This window comes from Peromyscus maniculatus, chromosome 5, assembly GCF_049852395.1.
Source record: "Peromyscus maniculatus bairdii isolate BWxNUB_F1_BW_parent chromosome 5, HU_Pman_BW_mat_3.1, whole genome shotgun sequence".
NCBI classification, from domain to species: Eukaryota; Metazoa; Chordata; class Mammalia; order Rodentia; family Cricetidae; genus Peromyscus; species Peromyscus maniculatus.
Window position 1 is genome coordinate 114,061,011 of NC_134856.1, and position 14,154 is coordinate 114,075,164.

Consider the following 14,154-nt stretch of genomic DNA (forward strand, 5'->3'; position numbering starts at 1 on the left):
AGAGGTACAAGGCCAACCTTTGAACGTTACAACATTTCATCCTAAGACATGGCAGTATCAGTGTAAAAATACAGGTTCTGGAGATTTTTAGATAATACCAGGTCATTGTAGATTTTGACCAAAATTAGTATCATGACCTTTATGATTACTGGGTTACAAAGGCCTTGATAAGGAAAATAGCTTAAGGTATTTTTTTAATGCAGAAGCAACTAACATTATATATGCTTTGATATTTTAAAATGAGTTGTTAACTGTTAAAAATTTTCTTTTGGAAATTAAAAAAGATTTATTTTATGTGCATAAATGTTTTGCCTGAATGTATGTCTGTGTATCATGTGTGTTTCTAGTGCCTCCAGGGATACAAAGATGGTGTCTGAACACTTGTAACTAGGCAGTTGTGTGCTACCATGGGTGCTAAGAACCAAACCTGGGCCCTCTGAAAGAGTAGCAAATGCTCTTAACTGCGGAGTTATCTCGCCAGCCCCTATATTTTGGGAATTTTAGCAAGATACTAAATTAGGAAAGACAGACGTCCAAATTATTGCCAGTACCTGGTGATATAATTCCAGTCACTTTGGTAACTCTTGGGTCACTGTAGCAGTAGAACCAGACTGAGAGAGGGTAAGTTTGGTCGCTTGTTTAAGCATGGTCAGGCATCAAGACACGATGTTTTGATCAGGAAAGGGCCACCAGAGCTCACTCATTTGACTAGGCTGGCTGGCTAGCAAGCTCCCGGGATCTGCCTATGTCCTTCTTCCCAGTGCTAAGATTACAGGTATGCACTCCGGTGTCCAGATTTTTGCACAGGTACTGCGAGTCTGCCTTAGTCACGGCTTCTGCTACTGTGATAAAGCACCACTGTGGTTCTCTTTCAATCACTGGCCATCAGTCTGCACGGGGCAGAGGAAGCAGAAGCGAGTGAGTAGGGTCAGATGACTTGTGAGTCTAAGGAGACAGCTTCCCATGGAGTTTAAGTGTTACAGCTCCACTTTATTCCAGAAAGGGAGAGGGATACAAAGGCTGGGGCATCACCTAATTTGCATTAAACAGCACGGTCCTATCATAAAGCTCCTAGTACAAGTCATAGTTATCATATGGGAAGCAGGGGCGGAGCTCTAGCAGGGAACTATGCCAAGGTCACAGTAGGGATAAATTAGGCATCCAGGCTTAGGGACAGCTTTCAGATAAGGTCCATCCTCCATCATAAGGGTAGGTACAGAGCAAGAAGTCTTGCTAGGGAGGGAGTCTCCATATTGCTGACCTTGGAGAGAGCTGTCAGGACATGGTAGACTGCAACTTCTGACCAAGAAGGCCTCCCAACATATGGCCAAAAGCAACTTGGGAAGGAAAGTGTTTATTTCAGCTTAAAATTCTTAGGTTGTACTCCATTGCTGAGGGAAGTCAGGACAGGAACTCAAGGCAGGAACCAGGAGGCAGGTGGGAAGCAGAGGTCGCGGAGGAATGTAACTCCTCGTGGCTTTCTTAGCTCTGCTTTTTTATATAACTCAGGACCACCTGTCCAAGGGTAGCACTGTACCCCATGGTTCTGGGCCTTCCCACATCAATCATTAATCAAGAAAATGCCCTACAGACTTGACGACAGGCAAGCTGATGGAAGCATTATATCAATCAAGATTCCTCCTCCCAGATAGCTCCAGTTTGTGTCAAGTGGAAACATCAACCAGGACAGTGTCTATACTTAGGACTTCATTCTTGTGCAGCAAGTGCTTAACTGACTGGCCATCATTACATCCTCCAGATATTTTATTTTAGAAGTCAATTATATTCTTTAATATATTTTAATTTTTCAACTTTTCATTAATGGCACATCCCCATGGATTTCAAGATTAAACAAAGATGTATCAAAAGCTATGTCAAACCCTCTCTGCCTACCTTTTCTAAGTATCATTCAGTTACTATACACACATATTTTCTGTGTTTTATCAAAACTTTTTAAATATAAATATCAGTGTTTTAGTTAGCTTTCTATTGTGATAAAACACCATGGCCAAAAACAACTTAGGAAGAAGAGGGTTTGTTTTACCTATGCTTCCTCATTACAGTCACTGAAGGAACTCAGGGAAGGAACTCAAGGCAGGAACTGAGGCAGAAACCATAGAAGAATGCTGCTTACTGGCTTGCTCCTTTACTTACTGGCTGCTTACTTTATTTGCTCAGAGTGCTTTCTTATATACCTCAGAACCCGCACCACTCACAATGGGCTGGGCCCTTCCACAGCAATCACTGATCAAGAAAATGCCCCACAGATTTGCCTATGAGCCAATCTAATGGATGCATTTTCCTAATTGAAGTTCCTTTGTTTCACAAATCCTAAATGGTCTTATAATGACCTGGAGCCAGATATTGGGGTAAATGCTGAAAGATCAGAGAGACAAAGGAACAAGCCACTTTTACCTCTGCAACTCCTCAGCTGATCCTGTCTCCACAAATCCTCAGATTGAATGCCTCTGAGTCCTCAGCTGAAAGGGCTCTAGTTCCTGTCTCCTCACGCCTTCTATGCCTTTCTCTGCCCAGCCATTTCACTTCCTATCTCAACCTTCCCAGTACTGGGATTAAAGCTGTATGCTACTACCACTGCCTGGCTTTGTTTCTCTCCTAGACTGACTGAATCAATCTCATGTAGCCCAGTGTGGCCTTGAACTCACAGAGATCCAGACAGATCTCTACCTTCCAAGTGCTAGGATTAAAGGTGTGTGCCACCACTGCCTGACCTCTATGTTTAACTCTGTGGCTGGCTCTGTTCTCTGATCTTCAGGCAAGCTTTATTTCTTGGATTACAATATCACCACATCCCTTCTTCCCAGATGACCCTGGCTTATGCCAAGTTAACAAAAAACTAGCCAGCACCATCAGTAAATACAAGTATACATTCCTATCTCTCTTTTCAGTTTCACACAAAAGGAATAATATTATCAATTTTTTCCTTCACTTTGCATTTCCTACAAAATTGTGTGTCTGGCCATATTACCATAACCATGTATAAAGAGTCTGCGATGGTTTGGATCATAAATGTCCCTCAAAGGCTCAGATGTAAAGGCATGGTCCCCAGCTGGTGGCATTGGTAGGAGGCATCGAAACCTTCGACAGATAGGGCCTAGTGGATAGGTTATTGGTGCCATGGCTCTGGACTCCAGCCTCTCCTGCACCTCTCTCCTTCCTGGCTACCATACAATGAGCAGCTTGGCTTCACACACACACTTCACCATGATGTTTTGCTTGGCATCTGGCCCCGGTACAAAGGAATTGACTAACCATGGACTGAGCCAGGAGGAACTGTGACCCACAGCTTATGATGATCCCCTCCAGTACTTTTCACAGCAATGGGCAGCTGACTACCCTCTTCATTAAAAAAGTAAAAAACAAACAAACAAACACAAAAACCAAGCACAACAAACCTGCATTCCACACGGAGGGAAATTTGGGTTGCTTTCGCTCTTTGTTATTATAATATAACACTGAGTTATTTACATTTATATTACTGTGCACATGTGCAAGTTTATCTGTAAAGTTACAGAAAGGAGGAGAGAGGGTGAATACATTTGTAATTTTGATAGCTATTGTCACATAAACCTTGACCAGGGCTGTACCCTTTGCACTCCCACGGTGCTGTTCATGAGTGGGCATTTTCCCAGTGCAAAGTATCCACAGCTCAGTAGCTTATAAGATTTCGCCAACCCGCTATGAAAAGTGACACTTCACTCTAGGCTTAATTTTCATTTCTTTTATAATAGATACAATTAAGATTTTTTTCCACATTTCACATATTCTATTTTCCTATGAACTATCTGATCGTATCCTAAGCTCAGTTTTCTATTGGAAGTTAGTTCTTGGTTTTGTATTTTTAACCCAACTGAGAAATATTAAGCACTATAAATTATTTGGGGTCTAAAATATTCCCAGTGCATTTTTAATGTTATAAAACTTACAATAAGTCTGCCATTTTAATTCTAGTAAATATGTCTTGTTATACTACAAACTAGCCTTTGTTCAGGCTGGAATTAGAAAATTCAAATATGGCTCATATGTACATGTGAGCGCATATAATGATGTCCTTCTTATAAAGTCACATGTGGCCATAAAACTTGATGCCAAAAAGGGAAACCAAATTCAAATGGGGTCTCTAAGACACAGCTATTTCGAGGCTTAAATGTAAAGGCCCAGCTTAGCCTGGACCTTGTTCACTTACTTGGGATAACATCTAATTATTTTAAACCCACTTGCTGAAGAGTTTACAGTCTAAACCATTAATCTCCAGCCAGATTTCTTCACTGACTATTTGGTGCACAGTGTGTTATAAATATAAATTAAGCTCCATTTAATTAACAATTTTCAAAAACATAATAAGCATCATGAAGTAGGATGTCAGAACTGGACAGACCCTCATCATCTTGCTTTTTATAAACTATTTGGCTTTGGTTTTTACCTTTCCTCCTTCAGTTTGTCTTGGACTTTTGAAATGTTTTTGGCATTTTTCATCACAACATTTGGTCCACTCAGCTCTCATGTCACATTCCCAAAGTTTTCCATGTCTGGTTATCTACTCCAAAGGCTAATGGCCTCTAGAACACATTCTCTAGGGCAGTAGAAATTCTATTTTTTAGGGAGTAGACTGCAGGTTTTTATTAGAAGTGGTCTGAAGTTCCTCAGATCCACCCATCTGTGCGTTCCTGAAGGGACACAAAGGCAGGGTGATGGGGGTGGGGTGGGGTGAGGTCTTCTACTTTCCCTGAGGAAAGGGCTACCCTGCTTCGCAGCAAAGTTAATATTTCTGCATAGCTTTGCTACATCCTATTTCCTGAGGTCATAACAGTCTGGGTTCCAATTACAGTTTTAGAATAATGAGCCTGCTACAGTAAATGAACATTTTCGAGTGCAATCAAATCTACTGAATGTGCTGGCACCTAATAATTCTCTCCTTGGCAGGGGAATGAGTGGGCATTTTGGATGATGAGGTGGAGTTTGTGAAATATGATAAAGGAAGGATCGGAATATGAGGTGGCTCTCTCCCTCTCTCAGGGCCTTTATTTAATTGAGGCATCACGAAGATAAAGGTGATGGATCTTTTCTGCAAATAGTGAGGCCCCTGACTCTGAACCGCCTCAGGGTTGGTGCTAACCTGACCCCAGAAGTCGTCTGTTCTAAGTTTGTCTCCTTTCTCCTCTTCAAAGTTGTGACTGGTATCAAATGTCACACGAGCATCTTGACTCTTGGATTAGAGCTATCACAATGAATGGAGTGGAATTGTGTAGTCTTGCTTGAATGACTATGTCTTAGGAAAAGATAGTTTTAAAATGTTAAAACTGTGGTTTATGACAAAATACCCTTTATGCAGCAGTATTCTGGCTTTGTGGTATTTTCATATGGTTTTTATCAAGGCAACTCTGCAACTGAATGTATACAGGCCAACTGTTCCGCTGAAAAGGCAGAGAAAACTAGTTGGTAGGTAGTTGGTACCACACGAGTAGCAAGACCTAATGGAAGAATGCCCTCACCAGGAACTGATGCAGGACCCCACCCAATGAACAAAGAGGAGGAAACTTAAAGTGTTACCATCTACAAGCAGCTCTGTATGTTTCTGTACACAGTCGTCATTCTGGCCCTGTAAGTTCCCATGTAACCTTGCACATATTTCCTACTTCTTCTGTATTATGGAGATTCCCTAAGCTAAGTGAAGTAGAAGCTTCATTCACAAATGCTGTCCTTAGGTCAGATGTGGTACTGTTGCTGGGAGAGGTGTATAAGGCCTCAGGGACTTGATACTGAGTTGGGGAGTGCTTTCTATTTCCATTCAAAATAATGGACCTGCAACATTTGTAGTTATGTGACATATACATGAGTGTACATTTACAGTTTTAGTTATTTTCCTCTGCTAAGCCAAGGAATTAAAGATATCAGATATTCTGAAAAATGTTATACTGATTCATTCAGTTGATAACTGCATGCTCTCACTAAGGGCCAGGGGCTTAGAGGCAAATTTAGTGGAAGACTTAATATACATGCTTCAAAAGGTAGAGACTAAATCACCTAAAGACTCAAGATTGACTGGTGAGTAAATGTTTAGAAGTCCAGGATTCAGTAAGATACCAAGATACCTTCTCCAAAGGAACCAATAAGTGATTGCCTCGTGTATTCTAACCACAAAGGAGGGAGCACACTGTATGGTGGGCCTCTGAGTTCTTCAGGTACCTTTGCACAACAAGGCTGTGCTTTGGCCCAGCACTGGCTAGCATGAAAGGCTGCTAGCTTTAAGAGATACCTGTAATATGACTAGAGCATGGAGAAATCATCTAGACATTGGAGTATATTAGATGTCGGTGAGACTGTATGCATACAGTGGGAATTTATGTTGAACCCCAGTAGAAATATCAGACTATTTCTCAAAGGTCCTGAGTGAAGTTGTGCCAACCATATATGTAGCATGGCATTGAATACTTGGTGAAAGGTAGCTTTTACCAGCTAACCAGGACCTAGTATTGTTAAGAGACTTTGCCATAAGTGGCTGGTCACTATCTACTATCATCGGAACCACTTAGTCATGGTGTTGGCTGGGCTTAGAGCAGCTCTCCATCACTGGATAGGGATGGCACATCTGGGATCCAATGCTGAGCATGATAAAAGAATGAAAAGTTGCATGAATAGGTAGCCATATCCATCTATCACTAACCATAGTCACTTAATTCATATAACTCATCTTTCAGCTCCTGTCTATAGGTGATATGTCTCCTCTGAGACCAGCTGGATGAGGATCACATACAAAATTCAACATGATAAGCAATAAATAAACATTGAACAATGGTTGCACTGTAGTTACTTTCGGGAGTGGGACAGAAGTGAGTGCAGTTAGTTCCCCAGCACACTGAATTGTGAGCGGCATCCCTGTTTATCCATTTTCTGTGGCCTAAGGTAGGAATATATAGTGACAAATGGCTTTACCAGCTGAATGAAAACATGGAAAGAGAGGTTAAGACCATAGACAAAGAGGTCTGATTCCAACTATAGATGTCAAGGTCAGATTCAAACAATGACAGTTTTATAACCTGTGTTGTTGTCCATCATGAACCATACTCTAAAGCAGTAGCTAAATCCCTCATCTAGTTGAGGTTGGCCAGCCTTTGCTATTGATCTCCTTCAAGTACATGGATGGAGTAGCCATAGCAGCCTTAAGGGCTAATGTTTTCCCTTAACAAGGCCAGCCCAGCTACTGTTATCTCTTGATGTCCAATAGCCCTCAGTAAGGAGAGCTATTCAGTGTCCTCAATATGATTCTCTGTCTCTAGGAGATCCCTTGGTGTCTTGGTGGTGAAATCCACATCAGATTCTTTGACGGCTAATTTTCATTGCCAAATTGACTAGATTTAGAGTCACTTAAGAGGAACCAGTGAGATGGCTCAGCAGTTCTAAATGTTTGCTGCCAAGCCTGACAACGTGAATTCAATCCCCAGGAACTACCTGGTGGAAAGAGAAAACCAACTCCTACAAATTGTCCTTGACTTCCACACACAGGCTGTGCCATGTGTATGTGCATACAGATAAACATAAATAAATAAATAATAACTAAAAATATATTTATTTAAGAAATAAAGCTCTGTGCATGATTATGAGAGCATCCGTCAAAAGGTTTGATGGATGAGGGAAGACCCATCCTGAATGTGGGTAGTACCAGACTATAAACTTCAGTCCTTGGACTGAATAAAACAGGAGAAGCAAACTGAGTGCTAGCATCATTTTTTCTCTGCTTCACATCTGTGGACATAATGGGACCTGCTGCTTCACGTTCTTGCTGCCATGCCTTCTACAGCATGATAAGCAATACCCCCAAACTGTGTGCTAAAATGAAATCCTTTCCTTTTTTTACATTGTTTTTTGTCAGGTATTTTCATCAGCACAATGAGAAAAATTAATACAGGTCCTCTTTTTTCCTGGAAGAGCCTTTAGTTTGTCTCTCTAAGGGTGAATGCCCCTTCCAGGCATGGGTTGCTGTCCCTGCCCTCTGAGTCTCAGTAAAAATCACTCTCCAGGTTCTTGAAGAATGGTTGCCTCATAGAAGCACAGGCATATGCACTGAGCATTGACTCAGAATGTACTTCAGAGGAAGGAGGCACAAACGCATCTACTGGTTCTAGCACTTACTATTAGGGGATTCAGAAGCAGCGAGCCTCATAAAGTACTGCAATAGTCTTTTAAAGATCAACCTGAAGCATGAATTCAGAGGGAGAACGGAACTGCAGAGTGCCTTCCTTCAGAACAGTGTAAGCACCAAATCATTAACTCCTTTCTAGGGCTTGAATCTGCAATGTCTCCCACAGGTTCATGTTTTGAATGCTTGTTTCCTAGCAAGCAGTGGTAATTATGGAAGATTGTGGAACATTTAAGACAAGTTAATTTTCGCTTGGTTCCAGAGGGATAAGAGTCCATCATAATGGAGAGGTTTGGCAGCTGGCAGATAGCAGAAGGCATAGCAACCGGAGCAGGAAGCTAAGAGGCCACATCTTTAATCACAAACACAAAGAAGAACTCCAATACAAATGAGGCCATGCTATGAACCCTCAAACCATGGCCCCAGTGCCATATTTCATCTGGCACCACCTCCTCAAACAGCATCACCAAATGGAGACCAGGTGCTTGAGCCTTGGGAGACAATTCTCATTAAACTACAATGGATGAATGGATAGATGGATGGATGGATGGATGGATGGATGGATGGATGGATGGATGGATGGATAGGTAGGTAGGTAGATAGATAGATAGATAGATAGATAGATAGATAGATAGATAGATAGATAGATAGATAGACAGATAGTCAAGTAGACAGATAGACAGAGAGATGGGCAAATAATAAGGGGGTCAACTTTTGTAAGTATGGAGGCTTAGAAGTTCTGTACTCTGCAAATATGTGTTCTCTGATTGGTTGATAAATAAAGCCATTTGGCTTATGGCAAGGCAACTTAGAAGCAGGAGGAAATTCAAAGAGAGAGACAGGAAGAAGGTAGGGAGAGACACCAGTGAGCTGCCCAAGGAGCAACATGTAATGGGACATAAGTAAAGCCACGGAATATGTGGCAACTTATAAATTAATACAAATGGTTTAATTTAAGATATAAGAACTAGCCGGGCGGTGGTGGCGCACGCCTTTAATCCCAGCACTCGGGAGGCTGAGCCAGGCGGATCTCTGTGAGTTCGAGGCCAGCCTGGTCTACCAAGTGAGTCCCAGGAAAGGCGCAAAGCTACACAGAGAAACCCTGTCTCAAAAAACCAAAAAAAAAAAAAACCAAAAAAAAAAAAAAAAAAAAGATATAAGAACTAGATAGCAAGAAGCTTGCCATGGCCATAGTTTAAAAATAATATTAGCCTGTGTGTGATTATTTGGGTCCAAGCAGCTGCGGACCAGGTGGGACACAGGAAAATTTCTAACTACAGTGAGGCAGGACAAAAAGGAGTGAATTGTTCCTCTTACCTTTTGTTCTATTCAGACCATTGGGTACCTTGAGGAAGTCAGTCTACTGATCAACTTACTCAAATGCTAATCCCACAGACACACAAAAATGTTTATCTAGGTACCTGTGGCTCTGTTAAGTCAATACAAAAGGATAGGCATCATACTTCAGTGAGGGAAAATTCACAGGAACCATGAGTAGCTATTCCTCAGATGTCAATGTAGAAATGTATTATTGTGGCAGCCATGGTGAAACAGTACTCAGATATTGCCTTCCAGGAAATCTGCTGTAGCAAACGTAACCTCAAGCCACAACCCCTGTGGTCTCAACATGATGGCATTGCCAAGCCTGTGTTTTCCCAAATCTGTGGCTTGAAGATTGACCAAGCATGCTGGAGTTCTCAAGCTGGTCTAGAAGTGGTACTCTTTTAGTAAGAAATGTTAGTAAAATTTACCTCATTGGCTTGCCTCAGATGTTCTGCTTCTCAGAGAAATTGGACTGGTGTGGGTTACAAATACCTATAAAGACAAAGAGTAGGTAAGAAAAGGCAGCCTTTATCTTTAGGGGAAAAGGTGCTATTTTTCTGGTTTCTGTGACATTTTCCACGTGCAGTGACCAGTTAATTTAGAGTCTTAGTCTTTATGTATTATGGTTGAAAGCTCCTAGAATCATACTACCCTAGGTTTGCTATTCCATGGCTCTATGACTTGGGCCAAGTTGATTAACTTCTTCATACTTAATTTCTATATTTTAAAAATAGTAATATAGGCCAAGGTTCAGTCATAAAAGGAGTACAGCGGTATTAATTTGCATGTCTTCCAGCCCCCCCGGAAGCCCCTGCAATCTCCGCGCCCTGCTCCCACGCCCATTTGCCCAAGACCCCAGCCACTTCCTGAGACTTAGAGACCGGCCCCCAGCTCCCAGCCTGTCCCCGACTGCCATTCTGGACCAGAGTTTGCCCCTGACTTCCCTTCTGGACCAAAGAGTTGGACAAGAGAACTCCCTTTTGGACAAGAGAGAGAGTCTTCCTGAGTCTGTCAGCTCTTTGTGAAACAAGTACACTGATAAGACCAAGAAGGAACCACAAGGAGATGGGCAGACGTCAAGGCAGAAGTACATACAGCAAAATGAAGAGCAATACAGCATCACCAGAACCTAGCTCGCCTCCAACATCTAGACCTGAACACCAAAAATTGGAAGAAGCAGAAGAAAGTAGCCTTATGAGTAACTTCATGAAGAAGGTAGAGGCTTGTGTAGAGGAAAAGACAAGAAAATTGGAAGAACGCTGTAAACAACTAGAGGAAAGGGCAAACAAATTAGAAGAAAACAATAAAGCCCTCCAAGAAAACAATAAAGTCCTGGAAGAAAACATTAAAGTGCCACAATATTAAACACAGAGGATAGGCAGTAGTAGGACATGCCTTTAATCCTAGCATTCCAGAGGCAGAAATCCATGTATTCAAGGATACAGCCAAGCATGGTGACTCATGCCTTTAATCCCAGGAAGCAAGCCTTTATCCTAGGGAGTGATGGTAGAAAGCATAAAGGTATGTAAGGCGTGAGGACCAGAAACTAGAAGCATTTTGGCCTGGTTAAGCATTTGGCTGGTTAAGCTTTCAGGCTTCTAGCAGCACAGTTCATCTGAGAGCCATTTGGATATGAGGACACAGAGGCTTCCAGTCTGAGGAAACAAGACCAGCTGAGAAGTTGGCCAGGTGAGGTTAGCTGTGGCTTGTTCTGTCTCTCTGATCTTCCAGCTTCACCCCAATACTTGGCTCTGGGTTTGTTTTATTAATAAGACTCTCTAATATTCCTGCTACATCGACTTCCTGAAAATCTTGGTTACAAACATAAAAGAAGGAACAAACAAACAAAGAAAAATACCTACAAGACAGGTGATGTATAAGATGATCCTTTGATATGAGAACATCTCTGAGACTGGATGAGATATGATAAATCTTGTTGGTCCCTCATGGGTTATTATTATATGTCATCCTTTCATATGGCATGGATATAGATTTATGTTATATTTGGTTATACAGTCTAAACATTTATAAAGTTAACAGTTGCCTTTTACCTACTCAAACAAAAAATAAAACAAAAAATCATCTTTAATTGATTTGTGCACACTGCACATTCCATACTTGTGTTAATACAGATATATGTTACCTTTAAAAGTTTGTGTTAAAAAAAAAGGACCAGACATCAATAAAAACAAGCATCCCAGGTGATCTAGCCTCTCAGAAAGTCCCTGTTACAGTTTCTTCAAAATTCTGTATCCAAAACATCTTTAAAGCTGCTAGCTGAGATGGTCACACACTACTCTCACAAGAACTTCAGATCTTTACATTTTCCCATTACATGGAGACTGGACAACAAATGATGCAGCTAGCTCTTCCAGGACTTGACCATTATCCCAATTTTCTCAGGTCCCCTAAAGATGCCATCACCCCAAGACAACAGAAAGCAGTCTAGAGAACATAATGCCCACATTCTCAAGAGGTGGGTTGGGTGGTTTTTGGTTATGGATGCTTGGCATCATTTAACGGGGAATAGAAAAATATAGTATAAAAAGACAACTTTAACCTCAAATATTTTACATTGGTATAGATTTTGGCATAGTGATACAAATTTAAAGTTATTTTTGTTATACTGTAAGTGTGTTTCTACTCTTGTTTTGGGTATTGTGCTTATGCAGGTTATTTAAAAATGTAATGTATCATTAAGAAAAGCAGGTTAGTAGTTAGTCATCTATAATAATCAAACTTGCAGTCATATTAGGTATGTTTTCAAGGTTAAACAGATATGTTTTAGATAGATGCTCTTCAAAGATTTCAAAGATCTACAGAATATGGCATTTAAAATGTTTTATTAACCTAATCTTTTTATGACAGTGAGATATGCCTGCTTCTGGCCACACCAATCTACTTCAGATGGTCATCAAAGAACCTCTATATGGAGTTTGCTTTCAATGTGGCAAAGATAGCCACTTGGGTAAGAAACTGCCTTTGCCTTGAGTGCTGATAATATGCTATCCAAACCTAACATGCAGGACACAAAGGAAAGTGACTGCTGAACTTTGCCAAAACAAGGTGAAAAAGTCCTTCAAAATTCCTGCTTCATAGAAAAGTCTGCCAGATATTCTGCAGAACACAGAGGAAAGTGACTGCTGAACTTTGCCAAAACAAGGTTAGAATGATCCTTCAAAATTCCTGCTTCATAGAAAAGTCTGCCAGATATTTTAGGCCTGTAGGCTGAAGATGTTGCAGAGGAAACTTGGGTGACTGTCCAGGCAGCCAGATGTCTCTGTCCTTTCTATAGTTTTGGAACTTGCTTGATCTGCATTTTCTGTTTACTCAGGTAATATTATATCTGGGATCTTCGATGGAGTGTGAGACTAAATAATTATAGTTATAGTTGTCCTTATTTATGATAGAAGGTAAATTAGATACAGAGCTTTGAATTCATCAAAATAGGATAAATAATGGAACATGTTCTCTGAATTTGACAAATACTAATTGACTGGACATTGTAAATGTATTTCTTACTTGATAATTACTCTTATTGTATATAGTTTTACTATGTTAGAGTTAAAACCTTTTCTTTTTATTTAGAAAAAAGGAAGGAAATGTTATGGGAGAAAGGTTTGTACAGCCATTTCACTGTACCAATAAAGTCACCTTGAATCAAAGGATGGAATCAGCAATTGGCTGACCAGGATTAGCCACAGAGTTCTTGGAGGACAAAAGAAGTTTACTATAGAGGGACAGGAAAAGAGAAGAGGGATTTCCCAGGGGTGGAGAATTCCAGGATTCTGGAAAGACATGGAGAGAGGGTCAGCCAATCTATTCTCTGCTGTCCTTAGATTTATCATGTCTTTATCTCAATTTCTGACTCCCAAGTTTTTATTATACTAGAACAATTTAGATATTCATTACACTAAATATGTCCAAAGATTCAAAGAGAACAAAAACAAATGCATGAATGAATCTAGAAGATGCAAATCATCTCCTAAATGAATTCCAAGAAAACATAAATAGATGAATTAAGTAAAGAAGCCAGTTCAAAACATGAAAATAGAATTCAATGAAAAGACAGAAATACTGTTTTTAAAAAAACAAACTGAAATGATACCTGAGAAGAAAAACTCAATAAACCAAATAAAAACTTCAATGGAAAGCCTTACCAATAGATTGAGTCCTGTAGATGATAGAACATCAAGGCTTTTGGGTAAAAGAGAGGAATAAGATTGTTCAATTAAAATCAATGACAAGTTTTCAAATTTATGAATAGAACATATAAGATCAGTGAAGTACTATGAAAAGATGAAATTTACAAATTATTCATATAGAAGGAAAAGAATCAAAAGAATTAATCTTAATTTTTAAAAAATAGAAAAAATTCTCAAAATCTGGGGGAAAAGATAGCTATCCAGGTACAAAAGGCATATGGTAATACCAAATAGACAGGATAAGTAAGGCAACTCCTCAAGCAATATTACAGTTGAAACACTAAACAGATAGATAGATAGCTAGGCTGAAAAAGAAGAAGCCTATGTCACACATAAAAATAGGATCATCAGCTGACTTCTCAATGGAAAATTTAAAAATCCAGAATATCTTGAAGCAATGTACTTCAAGTCCTAAAGGACTGTTGATTACCACCCAGAATACTATATTCCTCAAAACTATTAGTCATA

General features: G+C 40.2%; 1 long non-coding RNA gene across 1 annotated transcript in view; it reads right to left on the reverse strand.

The window, feature by feature from the left end:
* Positions 1-6,323: 6,323 nt before the first annotated feature.
* The window catches only part of LOC121829574 (uncharacterized), a 46,818-nt gene continuing 38,987 nt past the window's right edge, over positions 6,324-14,154 (reverse strand). The window contains exons 2-3 of the long non-coding RNA XR_006072510.2: positions 9,910-9,973; positions 6,324-6,623 (exon numbers count right to left, since the gene is read on the reverse strand). This is a non-coding gene — a long non-coding RNA (uncharacterized LOC121829574). The remainder of the gene's footprint in view (positions 6,624-9,909; positions 9,974-14,154) is intronic.